The sequence below is a fragment of the Cyanistes caeruleus genome, unplaced genomic scaffold (assembly GCF_971803275.1).
Source record: "Cyanistes caeruleus unplaced genomic scaffold, bCyaCae1.hap1.1 HAP1_SUPER_30, whole genome shotgun sequence".
NCBI classification, from domain to species: Eukaryota; Metazoa; Chordata; class Aves; order Passeriformes; family Paridae; genus Cyanistes; species Cyanistes caeruleus.
In genome coordinates, this window is record NW_028256295.1 from 2,612,193 (window position 1) to 2,625,349 (window position 13,157).

General features: G+C 59.4%; 2 protein-coding genes and 1 long non-coding RNA gene across 3 annotated transcripts in view; 2 read left to right on the plus strand and 1 right to left on the minus strand.

The window, feature by feature from the left end:
* The window catches only part of LOC147645291 (uncharacterized), a 409,208-nt gene that overhangs the window by 51,436 nt on the left and 344,615 nt on the right, over positions 1–13,157 (plus strand). The window lies entirely within an intron of this gene.
* The window catches only part of LOC111922621 (uncharacterized), an 813,543-nt gene that overhangs the window by 40,499 nt on the left and 759,887 nt on the right, over positions 1–13,157 (plus strand). The window lies entirely within an intron of this gene.
* On the minus strand, positions 8,980–10,721 carry LOC147645294 (uncharacterized). Its single transcript, XR_015282413.1, has 4 exons — positions 10,570–10,721; positions 10,161–10,380; positions 9,479–9,613; positions 8,980–9,192 (listed from the first exon to the last, which is right to left on the minus strand). It is a non-coding gene; the product is annotated as an uncharacterized LOC147645294 (long non-coding RNA).

Below are 13,157 nucleotides of genomic sequence, written 5' to 3' on the forward strand. Positions count from 1 at the left end.
GCGGGCTCTTTGTCCCTCTCTGATTTGGGGGGTGCCAGTGTTGTCACCATCCCGGCAGCCCCCGGCTGCTCTTTGCCCTTTGCCAGGCCAGGGGTGTTCTCTGTCCCCTTGCAATTTGTGGGGCTGGCACAGGCACAATTCCCCTCCTCTTTTGCGGGGGCTGGCAGTCTCCTCTTCCCCCTGTGACTTGGGGGATGCTCTGGGCTCCATCCATCTCTTATTTTGTGTTGCCAGGTATTTATCTCCCTTCAGTTTGGGAGGCCCAGGGATAGTCTCCATCCTCCTCCAGTCTTGAGGGGCCTGGGAGTAGTCTCTGTCTCCCACCGATTTGGGGGGACTGGTGCAGGCTCCACCCCCCTCTGATTTTGAGGGACAACCTGGAGGAAAGGCACCAAAATCTTGACAAAGGCTGAAGAGAACACTCTGATTACCCCTTTTGCCCAGAGGTTCCCTTAGCTGAAGTTGCTAACAAGGACAAGACTTCCAGGCCCGCAGTGGGTTTTGGGTTGTTTTATTTCCTGGGCCCTCAGTCCTGCGTGGGACACGGGAACTGGGTGCTGCAGAGGCTGCGCCAAGGCATCAGAAATGCCCGCCCAACAGCCAAGGGTGGTAGAAGATCTGCTCCAGCACTGGCCGGTCCATGGGGTGCTTGGACAAACAGCAGCGGATCAGATGTTGGCACTCTGGGGAGAGAAGGCAGAAAGCGGCGCTCACTTGCAGAAGGCTCCTGCCCAGCTGCTCCCGGCGCCTGCAGAAGCCGGGCCACGCTGCGTGTGCTGGGAGCTGCCCTTGGCGGGAGAGCGGCACGGCAGGACAAGCGTCCCCTCCTTCAGCCAAGCGTGCCACACCCAGCCTGCCACGGGCCACCTGCTGCAGCCGGCCCTTGAGGGCACATGGACGTCCCGCGCAGCTGCGGGAGGGCCGGGCTGGGCTGTGCGGTGCCACCTGCCAAAGCCTGCCTGCTTCAGGCCACGTACCAACCTGGAGAGACCTCCTGCGGGAAGAAGAGCTGCCCCAACACGGTGTCACGCTCGTTCTCAAAGGGCAGGAACCCGCACACCATCTCCAACAGCCAGCTGAACGCTGCACCCCGTGGCCCAGGAGGGAATGGGGCTGTGCAGTGCCTGGCACTGGGAGCAGGGCCCGCGCTCTGGGCTCACCGGCAAACTGTGTGAAGGCCCGCTCCTGGAGGAAGGTGCCACAACCGAAGTCCATCAGCTTCAGGTCCCCAGTGTCTGGGTTGACGAGGAGGTTCTCTGGCTTGGTGTCCCGGTGCAGGACGCCACAAGCCGTGCAGTGCCATACAGCCTCTCTTAGGGATGGAGACTGTCAGAGATAGTGGAGGCTCCTGGCACCATGGACGTTCTCTGACCGCCTGAGCTTTTTGCACGGATGGCGGGTCTTCTCTGCTGTGCCATCCTTGCAAGGCTTGAGGCTCTCCCAAGGATGGCCAGTCTTGCTGGGAGCAGCCTCCTGAAGGGATGGCGGCTTCTGGAGAAGCTGGGAGAGCCACAGCAGGGCAGGTGGCCTCACCTCATCAGCTTCTCCAGTTCTTTCCACAACGCCTGCCACATCCCAAAGAAGAGCGGCACAGATGTCCCATTGCGTGCCCAGTGCCGGATCATCCCTTCCTGCAGCTCTTGGGCCACTGCCATGCAGGGACCGCAGCTGCAGGAGCTCTCCAGTGGGCTTGCGGGAGCACCTGGCCGCCGGTGAGGGGTGGCCCGAGGCCTGGAGAACCTGGGAGCCGCAGGGGCTGCTCGGTTCCTCCATGGGCCTCTGGGCCTAACCCTGGGGCGCTTCCTCGTCTGCCGCCTCCATGGTTGCCAGTGGCCACCGGCCCAGCAGGCAGCCACAGCAGCCAGCAGCAGGACAAGGGCAGCCATCAGGACGCCACCGTCACCCATGGCTACGGCACGTCCCATGGCGACTGCACTGGCAGCTGCGGGGGCTGGCCTGGTTTATATAGGGCTGGAGCGGTGATGTCACAGTGGTGTGGCCAGGACAGCTGTGTGACATCACGGCCCTGCATCACACCAGAGCTTAACCCCTTTGTGACATCACAGCCCTGCGTCACCCCAGCCCTCACCAGTTCCACGGGAGCGAGGAAGGGGCTCCCTGTGGGCACTCGAGCACCCTCTGGAGCAGAGGAGAAGGAAGACTCTTGTCTAAATAGGACACGGGGATGAGGAGGGGTACGGTGATGGTGTCACCTCCTTGCTCGCAGAGCATGGGACATGGATTGTCCAGTCGGGGGTTGCAAAGTCAATGGACAGGACAAGCCCTGCTTAGCAACAGGGAAACCATCGGTGTGCTGTCCCCTACATTCCCATGCTGAATCCGAACTTGGATTCAAATCTAATTCTGTGCCTCTTTCTGGGAATTAAATGGATCCTATCCCATTGAAAACCAGTACCTTTAAAACTTTAGGGATCTCTGACTTCAGGGAATTGAGGTGCAAATAAAATGAAAGGGTATGATGGAGTTTGTGTCCACCTAAAATTAACACTTTTTATGAGAAATAAAATAAGCACAACTCCCATAAACCGTGCGCAGTATAGGGACAAACTCCAAAGACCAGGACTACGGGCAGACACAGAAATATACAGGGTAGGTCTGAGGGCAGAGTCTGAGGGCATGGGTCCAACCACAAACTGGGGTTAGAAATATGCAAAATACTGCAACAAATAACAACCAATCAGGGGAGAGAACCAGGAACATTCTAGAAACATAACCTTATAAGGGGTGAGTCGATTAACATATTAACTGCCATAAGCCCTTTCTCTTTGCCATAACTTAAACAAATGCTTCCCAAGGCTTGAACTTAATCCCTCTTTTTTTCCCTGGGTGAAATTCGGCTGGCTTGGATCCCCAGCAAGGCACATTCCCATATCACATTAATCAGTTCTTCACCCAACACTCCCTGTCCCCATTCATTTCACACTGGGAATTCTGCTCCAGAAGGATTCTGTGAGGGACACAATTAAAAGTCTCTCATGGAACAGGAGGATCCAGATTTAAGAAGTGGGAAAGAGTTTAACCCCACTATCTGTTTAACTGGTCCCGAGGGTGGAGACCTGAAGGAAACTCATGACTGGATTCAGGTCATAGATCTGCAGATGCCAAGGAGATATTAAATTATCCTCCTTGGAATTAAAGCTGGGAATTTTTCTTTCTCTGGAGCAGTAAATTAGGATGTTGATGGGCCCCCCTTCTCTGCTCGCTCTGACCCTCCTGCCCCAGCCTCGCTCGGTTCCATTCACGTTCCTCCTGTCAGGGACACTCTCCACACAGATCATGGCTCGGATTCCTTGGATCCTCAGCAGTGTTTTCCTTGGATTTTAGCCAGGGCTGTCCCTGGTTTTGGGGCAGGCTGGAGTGTGTGGAGCTTTCTGCAGCCACCGTTAGGGGTGTGTGTCTTCCTTTTCCCAGCAATTTCCCTCTGTCTTCCCATTACCGACGTTTCTCCTCTCCACCTCTTCCAGCTCCATGCCATGTTGACAGGAGCTCAGAAAGAGCAGGAAAACAGAAACAAGCTCCACAGTGAATTCCTGGAAGAAAAATCCATGGATGGTCAGGTGACTGCTGAGGCTCCTTCCTGAAAATCAGGGCTGTTGGGAGCACGGCACAGGGTGTCCCAGGACTTAGAGCTGGACACTGAACCCTCCTGGATCTCCTTGGCACCCGTCCCAGGCCAGGATGGTCCTGGATATCCTCCTGGATCTGCCCCAGGAAGGTCCCTGCTCCCTGGGGCAGGATGGGATGGGTAGAGGACAAGGAATGAAGATCAGGAGAAGAATACAGAGATGCTTCTTGCCACTGCAGCAAGAAATTTGGTGCACTGAAAGCTCAGCTGGAGACGAAGGTGGCCAAAAATGTGAGGCACAATAAAAACTGACTTGTTAATACATTAAAAAAAGAAATTATAGAAATTACATCGTCCCCTTCCAGGATGTGTATGGTCCCCTGACAAACATGGACACAGACACAGTGCAGGTTTTCTAATGCATTTATTGCCTCTGTCTTCAACACTCACCTCTCCCTTCCCAGAGGAAAACACGCATTGTACCAAGGGACACTGCAAAGTCCTTGAAGAGGGCAAGCCCTGCTCAGCAGAAACCAAACCACTCCTGACTGAACCACAGCATTCCCATCTTGAATCCAAACCCAGCATGTGCCAGCTCTTGGGAAGAGAGGAACCCCATGGCAGTCAAAACCAGAGCAGTGGGACAAGCATGAGCGCTCTTTGGAAAATCCTGATATATTTAGAGCAGAGGCTCTGCAGAAGTTGGTGAGCTGCTATGAGAAAACTCTTGCAGTCCTCGCCAGCCATTTCAGGAGAGCTCCCCAGAGACAGAGGAACTTCTCCTCCCTTTGCCTCTTGGGGATCTTCTCTGGCACAGGGTAGTGATTGTTTGAAGTTGGTGCCGCTGCATCGTCCTGGGAGCCAGGGCTTGACACAGGTGGCAGCAGCACTCTTCCTGATGTGCTGCCACTTGCTCCAGGGAAGGATTCATTGCAAGGGGCTGAGCTCCGGTTCTGATTTCCAGGCTTTTCCAGGCCATGTTCATCTTCAGGGATGAGCCAGGGCTGTGATCCCTGAATTGGGTGGGGCCGTGATGTCACAAAGGGGCTGAGCGCTGGGGTGATGCAGGGCCGTGATGTCACACAGCTGTGCTGGCCACAGCACTGTGACATCACCACGCCAGCCCTATATAAACTGGGCCAGCCCCCGCAGCTGCCAGTGCAGTCGCCATGGGACGTGCCGTAGCCATGGGTGACGGTGGCGTCCTGATGGCTGCCCTTGTCCTGCTGCTGGCCGCTGTGGCTGTCTGCTGGGCCGGTGGCCACTGGAAACCACGGAGGCGGCAGACGAGGAAGTGCCCCAGGGTTAGGCCCAGAGGCCCATGGAGGAACCGAGCAGCCCCTGAGGCTCCCAGGTTCTCCAGGCCTCGGGCCACCCCTCGCCGGCGGCCAGGTGCTCCCGCAAGCCCTCTGGAGAGCTCCTGCAGCTGCGGTCCCTGCATGGCAGTGGCCCAAGAGCTGCAGGAAGTGATGATCTGGCACTGGGCACGCAATGGGACATCTGTGCCACTCTTCTTTGGGATGTGGCTGGCGTTGTGGAAAGAACTGGAGAAGCTGATGAGGTGAGGACACCTGCCCTGCTGTGGCTCTCCCAGCTTCTCCAGAAGCCGCCATCCCTTCAGGAGGCTGCTCCCAGCAAGACTGGCCATCCTTGGGAGAGCCTCAAGCCTTGCAAGGATGGCACAGCAGAGAAGACCCGCCATCCATGCAAGGAGCTCAGGCTGTCAGAGAACGTCCATGGTGCCAGGAGCCTCCGCTATCTCTGACAGCCTCCATTGCTCGGAGAGGCTCAGCCAGACCTGTCAGCCTGCAGAAGGTGCAGAGCCCAGGGACAGGTCTCCCAGCTTTCTTGGACCCTTGGACTTCAACAACATGGGCGTGACCCTGAGCACTGACATGGCCAGGGAAAGCCCCCAGGTCCAAGTGGGAGCCCAGCCTGATCCAGGGGAGCCGTCTCAGGAGCAGGTGGAGGAGCAGCAAGTGTCCTGGAACCAGCAGCTGCAGGACCACAGCTCCCAGGTGACGGTGCTGGATGTGCCAGCTGGCAACAGCCCGTGCCTGGTAGAGGAGACAATTCTCGAGGGAACAGGGAGTTTCCTCCATCTCCAGGAAGCTGCTCCCATAGAGCCACCAAATACCAACAAGGCTTCTGTACCGGCAGGTGAGACCTGAGGAGATGTCTGAGGCTCCCATGGGGCTCTGGAGGGGCATTCGTAGGCCAGGCCAGGGCTTCTGAGAGCAGCCTAGAAGCAGGTCAGAGCAAGGTGGCCGGTGCTGGCTGTGGCCACTGCACTGGCGGGCACTTGGGGGGTTCCTGGCAGCATCAGGCCCTGTGATGGAGGCATTGTCTTCTCCTCACAGCCCGATGGCACCTGTGGTTCCACTGGAGATCGTGCTAATGGAAAAGGTAGGCTTTGGCTGCCGCAGAATTATCCAGCTCCTCGACTGGTTCGAGCTGCCTGACAGCTTCGTTCTGGTGATGGAGCGTCCAGAGCAATCTCGGGATCTCTTGCACATCCTGCTGGAGCAAGAGTTCCTGAGCGAGGAGGTGGCACGCTGGCTTTTCTGGCAGGTGCTGGAGGCCGTGTGGCACTGCATCGCCTGTGGTGTCCTGCACCGGGACATCAAGCCAGAGAACCTCCTCGCCAACCTGGAGACTGGCGACCTGAAGCTGATCGGCTTTGGTTGTGGCACCTTCCTCCAGGAGTGGGCCTTTGCACAGTTTGCCGGTGAGCCCAGAGCACGGGCCCTGCTCCCAGTACCAGGCACCGCACGGCCCCATTCCCTCCTGGGCCGCGGGGTGCAGCATTCAGCCGGCTGCCGGCTGCCCTGTGGCACGGGGCAGGTGCTGTGCCCCAGGAGCCGGCTGCAGGCCCTGCCGGCAGAAAGGGGCTGCAAAAGCCGGGCCCCGGCTCCTCGGCTTGGCAGGCCCTCACGGCCTTGGGCTGCTCCGCTGGCGTTCTCAGCCTTGCAGAATGGTTTCTTGGCTTTGGCCCATTGTCAGGGGGAGGCGGGCACGCCTTGGGGGGAAGTTGTGGCCATGGCTGCAGTCCCTGCCTCTGGCAGGAGGCTGGCACCAGGCTCTGGAAGGCAGCAGCCTGCGCCTGAGCAGTGCCGCCCATCTCCCCTAGGAACACGCACGTACTGCCCGCCCGAGTGGATCGGCCTGCGCTGCTACCACAGCGATGGGGCGACCATCTGGTCCCTGGGCGTGCTGCTGTTTGAGATGGTGTGCGGGTTCCTGCCCTTCGAGAACGAGCGTGACACCGTGTTGGGGCAGCTCTTCTTCCCGCAGGAGGTCTCTCCAGGTTGGTACGCGGCCTGAAGCAGGCAGGCTTTGGCAGGTGGCACCGCGCAGCCCAGCCCGGCCCTCCCGCAGCTGCGCGGGACGTCCATGTGCCCTCAAGGGCCGGCTGCAGCAGGTGGCCCGTGGCAGGCTGGGTGTGGCACGCTTGGCTGAAGGAGGGGACGCTTGTCCTGCCGTGCCGCTCTCCCGCCAAGGGCAGCTCCCAGCACACGCAGCGTGGCCCGGCTTCTGCAGGCGCCGGGAGCAGCTGGGCAGGAGCCTTCTGCAAGTGAGCGCCGCTTTCTGCCTTCTCTCCCCAGAGTGCCAACATCTGATCCGCTGCTGTTTGTCCAAGCACCCCATGGACCGGCCGGTGCTGGAGCAGATCTTCTACCACCCTTGGGTGTTGGGCGGGCATTTCTGATGCCTTGGCGCAGCCTCTGCAGCACCCAGTTCCCGTGTCCCACGCAGGACTGAGGGCCCTGGAAATAAAACAACCCAAAACCCACTGCGGGCCTGGAAGTTTTGTCCTGGTTAGCAACTTCAGCTAAGGGAACCTCTTAGCAAAAGGGGTAATCAGAGTGTTCTCTTCAGCCTTTGTCAAGATTTTGGTGCCTTTCCTCCAGGTTGTCCCTCAAAATCAGAGGGGGGTGGATCCTGCACCAGTCCCCCCAAATTGCTTGGAGGCAGAGACTTCTCCCAGGTCCCTCAAAACTGGAGGAGGATGGAGACAATCCCCGGGCCCCCCAAAATGAAGGGAGATAAATACCTGCCCCCCCCAAACTAAGAGATGGATGTAGCCCAGAGCATCCCCCAAGTCAGAGGGGGAAGAGGAGACTGCCAGCCCCCCCAAAGAGGAGGGGAATTGTGCCTGTGCCAGCCCCACAAATTGCAAGGGGACAGAGAACACCCCTGGCCTGGCAGATGGCAAAGAGCAGCCGGGGGCTGCTGGGATGGTGACAACACTGGCACCCCCCAAATCAGAGAGGGACAAAGAGCCCGCACAGGCTTCCCAGAAGCAGAAAGGGGGCAGCAAATATCCCCTGTCCCCCTAAGTTGGAGGGGCACAGACACAAAAGGCCCCACAAAAAGAGCATGAGGAACCAAGAGCACTGCTGGCCCCACAAGGGTAAGGAGGATGGAGAAACTCCCCATCTGTCTTTGTTTTGGAAGACAGGTGTCAGCTAGGGAGGGCAGGGGCCTCCCCTGGAATGAAAACGTAGACCCCCTCCCTCTGAATTATTATAATTCTGAAATCAAGGGGCTTTCAGGCAGAGATCTGAGGATAGGAATAACAGTTCTTTATTAGGATTTATAACCAGGCAAACAAGCAACAATAACTACAGCATTAGCAAGAAAACAGAACCAGGGGGCCCATGACAGCTTTCTCGGCTGAGACGGGATGGAGGAGAGGCTTTGTTTTCACAAACCCCCTCGGGCGGGCAGTCCCGGTGCTCCTGCAGGGCTCTGAGGAACACTCAGCTGGAACAGCAGGGATGAGCTGAGATCCTGGGCCGGTGGCTGAGGTGGATCAGCAGCTCCGCGGCGGTGCCTGGCACTGTCACACATCCCGGCAGGACAGGGGGTGTGAGGCCACCAACAAAGAGGGGAGGAGGAGAAGCAGCAGCAGCTCCGTCTGGGTGATGGTGAAATTCCCTTCTCCCCACCACAACAACTCTGCGCCCGAAGTGTCCTTCTCCAAAACTGAAGAAAGCCCACCAAACTGTCGCCACCCTCCTTTTTTTCCTGCCCCCTTCCCTCCTTGGTCCCAGCCAAACTCTTTGTCTTTTTTCAAGCACCCACCAAGTACCCACAGTTAGGTTTTACCCCAAACTAATGGGTAAAAATCCTATGGGCAAGCCAGAAATAAAAAACAAAGACACCTAACCCCCAACAGTCCCTGAGACTGGGGCTTGGCCTTCCTCGTGGAGAGGTGCATCAAGGAAGGCTGCAGTGTGATGGAGACTGTGATGGGCTGGGAACTCACTGGGGGAAAGGAGGGAGCAGCTGTGAAGTAAAAGGCAGGTGGGGGAGAGAAGTGTTCAGAGAAGAGCTGAGCTACAGCTTGAGCAAGCTGAAAAATGTCATTTGGGGTCATCCAAGATTGATTTCATTTCAGAAGTCATGGAACAAGTTTAATTTTTGGGGGTGTCATGTTTTCCCTTGGAGGTGGACACTCTGCAGACTTGAGCTGCCTTGCCAAAATGCTCAAGTCTCTGCTGCAGGTCACAGCGTTTCTTCTTTGGCTGATCCCGGCCCGGTGCTGAGCCCAGCAGAGCCCTGGCAGAGCCCAGAGCAGCCTCAGCATCCGCAGAGCCCGGCTGCAAGGAGAGAAAGCAGAAACCGCCCGTCAGCTGAAGGCTCCTGTCCCCTTGTCCCAGCCAGCCGCGGTGCCCAGGCCATGCTGGCCGTGCTCAGAGCTGGGCCCAAAGCTGCCCATCACTGCTGCCTTGGGGAGCAGAGCAGGAGGGCAGGACATGTGCCCAGCCTGCAGCCAGCCACGGCAGATCCAGCCCCTCAGCAGCTGCCCAGAGCGGGATGCTCCTGTGCCCGCTGCCATCTCCCAAAAGCTCTTGTCCCTCCCATGCCAAGGAGATGAGGACCCACCTCACACCATCCGCTGCCACAAGAAAAGCTGGTCCCAAACGATGTCCTCAGTCTTCTCCAAGGGCACGGCCCATCCACGCCACAGCTGGTCCCAAGCACTTCCTGATCCAGACTGGACCCCACCTAGAACGCTTCCTTTAGAAAAACAAACAACAAATTAATGAAAATAGGTTACAGACAAAAAGGGGAAACAAGAAAAATGGTAAAAAATCTTATGTCTGTCAGGAGCTTGAGGAAGGCCCAACCCCTACATTCTGGGAAAAAACCCACCCATGGGTGAGGGAAGCCCATGCTTTCTCCCTTTCCCCCTGCACTGTCCCCCAAAATCACGGTGATCCCAAAGCAAAGCAGGGGAGTGGAGCAGCCCAAGCCCTTCCTTGCCTGCACAGCAAAGCAGCCGTGCTCAGGTTCTGGAGTCCCACCTGTGCTCCTGCCATGGGGGTTTGTTTGTGTCGGGCTGGCTGCCCCAGCCCCAGCCCGGGGCACGGTGGGTGCTGGGGGCTGTTGGCAGGGCCAGGATCCCACTCCCATTTCGTACCCACCCCATCCCACGTCCCCAGCCCTGCCAAAAACCAGCTGGGCAGCCACTGAGGAATCAGTTGCATCTGCCCCAGTGAAAGGGAAACCTTTGGTTCCCAGCCAATGCACAAATCTGGGAGCATCCCCCTGGGTCTGGACTTACCTGAAAATTCCCTGTGGAGCCTGGCTTTGAAGAAGGTGCCAGAATCAAAGTCCATCATCGCCAGCTCCTGCTGGCCAGGTGCAGGAAGAGGTTGTCATCCTTGCTGCTGTCCTCCATGTCTCCAGCAGCAGCAGCAGCAGCCCCACCTGGTACAGCTTCTCCAGGGGCTCCTTCTTCCCTGGGGTGACACCAGGCTGTCAGGGTTCTGCCCAGGGCCCGGCTGTCAGTGAAGCAGGACAAGCAAAACCAGCTCAGATGGTGCCCACCAGTGCTGGGCAGAGCAGCTCAGCTCCAGCACAAGGGCTGTGTGTTCCCATTCCATGACCCCAGTGCAGTGACACAGGCAGGACAAAAAAGTCTGGGTTTCTTTGCTGCTGATTGCCAGGGCATGTGTGGAGCTGTAACTTACCAGGTCCCTGCATCACTGTGCCTGTGGCTCTCTCCTTTCTTCTAGGGCTGATGAATATCCTGCATCCAGGGATCACAGGACAGGTCTTCTAATGAGGGCCTGTCCAAGGAGTTCAGGGATAAACACCACCTGATCAGAATCTGGCAGTCTGGGGAGAGAAACCACAAACCACTGGTCAGTTGGAGAAGGCTCCTGTCTGCTTTGCCCCACTATTCCCGTGCCCAGGCCACGATGGATGTGCTCAGAGCTGGGCCTAAACTTTCCCATCAATTCTTTGTTTTGGAGGAGAGCAGGAGAGCAGGACATGTGCCACCTCCTCAGCAGCTGCCAGAGCGGGATGCTCACGAGCCCGCTGCTGTCTCCCAGCACTGGTGTTCCCCCCGTGCCCAGAGATGAGGATCCACCTTGGGAGAGCCGTTGTGGCAGCGGGAGCTGGCCCCATCTGATGTTCCTGCCCCTCCTGAAAGGGTGCTCCCCGCAGACCATCTCGTGCAGCAGGATGCCCAGGGACCAGACGGTCGCTGCCTCGCCATGGTACCAGCCGAAGTCGTTCCATTCCGGGGGGCTGTATGACGGTGTTCCTATGGAATATGGATGGAGCTCATCAGGGGGATGCTGCTGCTCCCAGAGCCTGGCCCCAGCATCCCTGGGCATGTGGGGGCTGCCCCAGTGGCACATGGGGTGACCTGCTGCCCTCTCACCAGCACCTGGGACTTGGGTACAAACCTGGGGTTGGAAAAGAAGCCACTGGTGCTGGAAGAGGGCAGCAGAAACCCTGGGAAGGCCTGACCATGACACACAAAGGGAAATACCCACTCAGTGCTGGGGAAAAACCATACCCACATCCTCCCTGCTGGCATTGCCCAAAATATATCTTGAACCAAGTCAAACCAGGTGAGCAGAGCAGTCCAAGCCCATTCTCACCTGCACACCAAACCAGCAGGTGCACAGGTTCTGCCTCCCCCTCTCTGCTACTCCCACCCACGGGGGTTTTGTCAGGCTGGCTGCCCCAGCCCCAGCCCCAGTCCTGGGCAGAGTGGCAGGCAAAGGCTGCCAGCAGGGCTGGAAGATGGGTCCCCACCCAGTTCTGCTCAGAAGCAACTTGGCTGAAGACTCAGTCCTGTGACTGGCAGCCAAAGGGAGAATCCCTGCTGCCACACCCAGGTTGGGCCAGGAGATGCCAGGACCAGGAGCCTGCCCCTGTGTGGGCTCACCTGCAAACTGAGTGTAGGCTGTGTCCTGCAGGTAGGTGCCACAGCCGAAGTCGATCAGTTTTGCCTCGCGGGTGTCCAGGTCTACCAAGATGTTCTCAGGTTTGATATCTCGGTGCAGGACCCCGCAGCTGGTGCAGTGCCGCACGGCCGCCAGCACCTGCTGGAACAGCTCCCGCGCCTCTTCCTCGGACAGGAACCTCCGTGCCCGAATGAAACGCCGCAGGTCCTGACACCGCTCCGGGCGCTCCAGCACCATCACGATGGTGTTGGGGAGCTCAAGCCACTCCAGCAGCTGCACCACACCGGGGAAGCCTGTGGACACCTTGTCCAGCAGCACTATCTCCAGGGGTGCGCTGGTGCCGTCGGGCTGCGGGAGGAGCACGGTGCCGTCAGTGGGGCTGAGGCCGTGCCAGGGCTCGGGAAGCCCTCAGCCAGCCCGGGATGCTCTGTGCCCTCCGCTGGCCCCACGCCCGCTCTCCCTGCAGGTGTCCTGGCGGCTCCCACCCTGCCGGGCCCCGGCTCATCCCCGCCCGGCACGGCCCGGCTTCTGCCGCTGGCCCCGCTCACTCACCAGCTCGCCCCAGTGCCGGACGCGGTTCCGTGGCACCTTTTTGATGGCCACCTGCAAGCCAAAGGGAGCAGCGGATTCAGCTCACCGCCCACCGTGTCCAGCCCCCTCCTCCTCCTCCGCCCGCCGCCGGCCCCTCTGCTCACCGGGAGTCCGTCCGAGAGCCGAGTGGCCGCAAAAACTCTGCCAAAGCCGCCGCGCCCCAGCAGTGACCCCACTCGGTAGCGCTGCTGCAGGGCCTGCTGCGCCTTCCCTGGGGAAGAGACGCGGCCGTCAGTGCTCGGCCCGGGGCCAGGAGCGGCCCCCGAGCGCTCCCCGAGCTCCCCGGGCCGGGCACCCGCAGGCGTTCCCTCATTGGAACGCGACAGCGGCGGAGCTCGGGCCGGGGAAGCCGCAGCGGAGGCGGCGGCAGCGGCCGCACCGCCTGTGTCCTCCGCGGGCCCCGGGAGGAGCCGGGGCCGGGGCCGGGGCCGGGGCCGGGGCCGGGGCCGGGGCCGGGGTCGGGCCAGGCGGAGCCAAAGGGCAGCGATGCCGCCCCAGCCCCTGGCACTGATGCCCGCCCAGCACAGCCAGAGCCAGGCGAAGAGGAGACCTCGGCGGGATGGGCGGAGACGGGGCCGGGGCCGGGGCCGGGGCCGGGGCCGGGGCAGCCCCGCCCGGGGCCGGGGGCGGACCGGGGGCATGGCCCGGGTGGGCACGGGGAGAGGGAACCTGGAAGAGGAGGGGACACAGGAAAAGGGAGACCGGGAGAAGATGAGGGACAGTGGGAGAGGGAGAAGAGAGAGAGAATTGATAAATTTTCTGCT